Source organism: Cupressus sempervirens, chromosome 2, assembly GCF_028749045.1.
Source record: "Cupressus sempervirens isolate cs-2001-9-10 chromosome 2, ASM2874904v1, whole genome shotgun sequence".
NCBI classification, from domain to species: Eukaryota; Viridiplantae; Streptophyta; class Pinopsida; order Cupressales; family Cupressaceae; genus Cupressus; species Cupressus sempervirens.
In genome coordinates this window covers 533,147,143-533,153,055 of record NC_143119.1, presented here as the reverse complement: position 1 = coordinate 533,153,055, position 5,913 = coordinate 533,147,143, and the positions used below count along the sequence as shown (strand labels likewise).

The window sequence follows — 5,913 nt, the reverse complement described above, 5'->3', positions numbered from 1 at the left end:
AACTAAAAAGAATATTTAATTGATATGTTTTTCCACTAGGGAAACTAGTATTCATACTCTTTGTTTCATGGATTTCTTGAAATCCTCAAAGTAGCTTGTCATTTGGGCCTCAAAATTATCACCCATCTGATCAATGAACTCATTGATTTGTGTGATTGCAATTTTGTTTGGGTTCCAATTCACCTTTTTGATAGAAGGAAACTCTTCCATGACATAAAAGAATATGCACATAAGCACTGAACCAAAATTGCATTGAGCACCTTTTGATCTTCTTATTTCTCCTAGGTTCTCATTTGTTTGCTACAACATTAGTTTTGACAGATCATATGTGTGATCTCTCTTCACAAGCTTATAGGCTACATCCACATCAATACATGGTACATTGTTTAATTTGTTGGATTGGTAAAACTTGTGAGAAATGGTTCTCACAGCAAAGTCCAAAAGGGGATCTATGATCATGTTAATTGACATGCCTCTTTTATTCCATTTAGCCCTATTTTCTTTTCAATTACCTCTTTTGAGTCACTTCGCAAGGTCTTAGGCCATTCTAGGGTTGGGAAACCTATAACCCTATGTACTACCCTCTTGGTAATCTTAATTGATCTTGATTCCAACCACAAATATCCATTGTGAATTCTACTGAGGATAATCCATATCCATTCTATTTTGAAACCTATAGGGTAAACTAGGGCATTTGTTAAACCCTTCTTCTTGACTATCTAAAATTCATCCTTCAAATTTTTTTTTCACATAGTTTTTCATAGGCTTGAAATATTTCAAGATCACCTACTACTCCTATTTTGCAGTTATAACACTTTCTCACATCTTGTACCATAACAACCTTGGTTGGGATTATGAACAATACGCCACTAGGATCATTTCTATAAGTGACTTTAGGGATTGGCCTAAACTTGGGTTGTTTTACTTGATTACTAACTAGTTGGACCTCATCAATTTCCTTTCCTTTGGGGTTTCTTGAACTAGAAGCCATTATACCAAACTAGGGTTTTAATATATTAAAAAAATTAACATTGCATAGCTTGAAACTTGATAAATACCTTAGATCATCAAAATGTATGCTGAATTACTATTGAGATTGATGCAAATGGATTTCAAGGTTGTTGTATGATCACTCCTGCACTCTTTTTTTCTTTTCTCTATGTTTAAATGATGTGAAAATGAACAAAATTTGGTCGTAAACTTTCCAAAACCTAGCATTAAATGCTTGGTATGAACAGTTGTACACTCAACACTTGAAGGTTTCAACATAACTCATCTTCCACTAGATTTTGTTCACTCAGCTTCAACTATCAACTTGGTCACTATTAGTAACTTGGCATCCATTGCAACTTTACTCAGCATCTAAGAATAGTTTGGCAGTATTTGCAAAAACTTCAAATTTTGTCTTGGCATCTTTGCTCATCCTGATTTCTTCTCTATGGTACTTCTTTGTCTTGGGGCTGATGTATGATATAACTTTGTACATCAATCCCATACACCTATTTTTTCTTAGTTGGATGAGATGTGATCACTTGACCTCTTGGGTGAAGGGATCCCTCCATTTGATGTATTGCACTCATCTTTCTTCTTCCAAGTCTTGTTTATTTGCCATCAAATAATTCTTATAGCCATCAAATATTCATAACCACTTGTAGCAGCATTGTATCCATAATTGGGATTATCATTGGAAAGGACTTGTAAAAAGACAAGGATAGGGTTGTCATTTTACTACCATGAAGACTAGAAAGAGCTATTCGCATCCGATATGACATCTAGTGAAATTGAATAAGATTGTACACCCAGGCACAATGCCAAATTACTTAAATCCAATAGGCTTCATAAGGACTGAAAGAGCTATCTACATTTAGGCTGATGTCCAATGAAATTGAATAGGACATACCTAGGAAAAATAGCTTAAATCAATGAGATTCTATTGAATAGCTGTGAAAGAATTGAGTTTAAATATACTTGATTCTATTCACCAATTTATTAGGATTTGTAATAATTTTTTCAACCACAACACTTCAATTTACTCATGCATTCTTTGCAATTAGTTTCACCGAGCAGCTCAAAGCTCATTTAACAATACCTACACCAATCTACGGACACCAAAGAACTAGTAAATTTCAAAGCTAGATGTTACAAACACATTGCAGAGCTAAGTCTTATACGACAAAGTATTATCTACATATCCATTAAGGATTATAAAGCCACTTCCATGCCAACCATACTTTCTTGTGTAGCAAACACAAAATTAAGCTACCTTCTATTCCTCATTTTCAAGTGTATCTCTAATAGCATCAACCTTTGCAACAAGCCTCAAAAGAGCACACCCTCCACCAACAACAATGCCCTCTTCAACAATTGCCTATTTATAGAAATTAATTAGTGAATTGCTCCAATATAATTAATGTAACTTCAATTACTTTGTCATTCTATGAGAAAGGATCAAAGGATAGTAGACAAAAGAATTAGTCCTCTTTACACCATTGGAGAATAATAGACAAAAGTTTTTTCCATTCCATACACAAATGGCTTAATAGTTAATTTTTGCTAGCATAGGAATTGGCATGGGAGTTTTATACATTCATATAAAATGACAAAGTTATTTATAGAGAAGACTACCATACCTTTGTAGCATTCAAAGCATCCTCCACTCATAACTTATTTTCCATCAACTCAGTCTCTATTTGTGCTCCTACCTATCAATTATACTTCTTATCATCCATCACCTAACTTGGCTCATGCTTATCTATTATCATAATGATATAGGCACAATAAAGCCTATCTTAATGAATGATATATATGCAACTAGTTACAAAGTAAATAAATATTATCTACTACAATCTAAGTTAGCCAACAATTATAGAGGGCATATCATGTATATAGAAGGTATATTTTACATGAGTGACAACCTCAGGCTACACAATGATCATAATAAAACATCTATGAACAAATAGCCATCGATGAAAACATATTAACTCAATGGATTAGATAAGGCAGATATTTGTAATAAGGTTCCTTGGGTAATCATGAAAAGAGAAATATTGATTGGAAGAAATCAAAGAAAAGGAAAATACCATCAATAATAAAAAGGAACTAACTAAAGAAACACCTATCATATCATAGACTCAAAAATCATAACAAACAAAGGGCAAAGTCCAACTTTACAGGTAGACAAGAGATGCTAATAACTAAAGATAGGGATTGAGAAATATGCTAAAAATCTATATCACAAATAGTATTTTAATTTCTACAAGTTATTATAAATCAAATGATGCATTTGTAAAGTGGAATAAAAAATTGTTTAGTCATATTTCAGTTCTTAGAAATTATAATCTGACCTGGGCAGTGTTATGGTAGGCAAGCTTTCTAATATTTACCTTGCTGAAGAAAAATAATAAGAGTTTCTATCACACACTTTTGTATTTAAATAAATCTGGAAGTGCACTACATCCATTTCCAAGTGACTCAGCTATAATATATTGCGTGGCATTGCCTATACTGAGAAAACCACAACAATCAAAGTACACTAGCAAACCATAAGTAAATTAGAAAATCAAGTATTTATATCAAAAATAATTTTTTTGGAGAATAGATCAGAAATAATTTTGGAAATAGGAGAGAGACATTACAATTTATAAGAATTACTAGTCAAGACTTTATCATTGACAAAATTTATCTATTACTTAGAGAAGACTAGACACATTTCAATAATTTCACCTGTATAGCAACAACTCCTCCAGATAGTTTAGCAATCCTTTCATTCAATTTTTCTTTCTCATAATCTTGTTCAGCAACCTAGAAATAAAGAAAATATTCAATTATCAAATACATTCTACAAGCTAGGTTGACAATAGAATAATTCTCTAATGAGTTATTCTTCACCAATATATTGATATGCTAAAAAAAAGATAGAGTGTTAGCCATGATGAGATACTACGTGTAGACAAAGGAGAAATAACATGAAGAATAAAACTAAAGTTATCTAATTACAAAGCATAAGACTAATAGTTCATCTTAAGGCCCAAAGAACACACACATAGAGACAAGAAGGCATACCTCAATCATGCTCCTAATTTGATTAACTCTTCTCTCAATAGCCTCTTGAGTCATTCCATCACTAACTATTGTTGTTGAATCTTTTGTTAGCACTATCTTGGCAACAATTCCTAGAACCTCATTCCCAATAGTGTCAAGGGCTAGCCCCACTTCATCTCTAATGACAGTGCCTACATGGTTCAAATGTTTATAATTTTCTATATTACTGAATAACATATTAGGAGAATGAACTCTGAAATGACATAATCCTATGCTGACAACTTACTTTTTGCACTCAATTTAAACTCATGTTCAAAATATTAAAAAGGCTATTTCATTATGGCCTATGAAAAACTAACCAACATAATTAACATTGGATAAAAAACTACCATGATAAATGATTAAGAGACAAAAACTTAGGGTTTACTTGATAATCATACTACTAAACAATACCTCTAGTCAACACGGCAATGCCACCCAAATACTAACTTTTCCTTTCTCCAAATCTAGGAGCTTTTAAAGCAGCAATCTATAGTGCACCTCAAACCTTGTTGATGACAAGGGTAGCCAAGGCTTCTTGCTCAATGTCTTTAGCAATTATTAAGATAGGATAACCACCACAAATTAAATCTTCCAATATGCCAATCATATCTCTTGTGTTTTTTATTTTCTTATCAACCAACAAGAGTTGTAGGTTGTAAAGAAAAATAAATTCATTTCTACATAAAGTTTCCAAATACCTAATACATGTCCAACCACTCTCTTACAATAGCTAAATGATAAGTGCTCATTTTCAAAATAGGCTAGAAATGGAAAAAATGATTTCGATCCATATATTAGTTACCTTACAATTCTCATACTCTATTGTCATCTTCTCATTGTCTATCACAAAATATGGAGAAATATATCCATGGTCAAATTGCATTCCCTCTACAACATATAAATTATTTTTTGCACTTTTTCCTTCTTCAAGGGTTACTATACCCTTCCTACCAACTTTACTCAAGGCCTCTACAATCATATTTCCAACTTCATAATTGTTCCTAGCACTTACTACAAAAATATAATTAAGGAAAGATCATTATTGACTAGGCATGCAACGGTCAAAAAAAATAACCATTTAAAAATTGGAAAAGCATTTTACTTTGGCAAGTTTCAAGAATGGAAAAAAATAAAACTATATCCAAGAATATATCTCAAAGATGAAAATACATATCTCACATATAACCATTGCAACCACTAATAAGCAACAAGATCAAAACTATATCTAAGCTGAATCAAAAGGAATAGCTAAGGAATATTTTCTTCTAGAAATGCATAAGATAAAACATATTGGAGCACTCAAATAGCTCACTCTAATTTTGATGAAATTTATAACACAATTCAATAAGATTTACAAGAAAAAAAACATAGGTTTTAAATTCTAACCTTGTTCATAATATGAAGAATCTCTTCAGAAATTAACATAGATGTAAATGATCATAGGTAAAGGAAGGCATGTTCTTTTACCTTAATGCCTTTCTTGGTCTTTGGCTCCTCATCACTTTCTTCTAAGCTCTCATCCTCCTTAGAGTTTCTCCCCTCAACTTTTTTTGCCAATCGCTGCATTTTAGTGATCTAAATATATGAAACACCATAGTAATTATCAAGATTATGAAACATACAAGAATATATATAAATAAAAAAACACAAGGTTTACCTTTCAAATATTTTCCATGTGAGATTATAGGCTATAAATCCAATGATCAAAAATTTGAAATATGCAGTGAGGCAATTACATGTAAGATAAACTACATAGTAATTAACAAAATAAAAAAAGTCCAAACATACAAGAATTTATATACATAGAAGAAAAAGCATTACCTTTCACAT

General features: G+C 31.8%; 1 pseudogene; it reads right to left on the bottom strand.

Moving 5' to 3' along the window:
- Positions 1-1,611: 1,611 nt before the first annotated feature.
- LOC149573305 (chaperonin 60 subunit beta 2, chloroplastic-like) lies at positions 1,612-5,649 on the bottom strand (annotated as a pseudogene).
- Between the last annotated feature and the right edge of the window lie 264 nt (positions 5,650-5,913).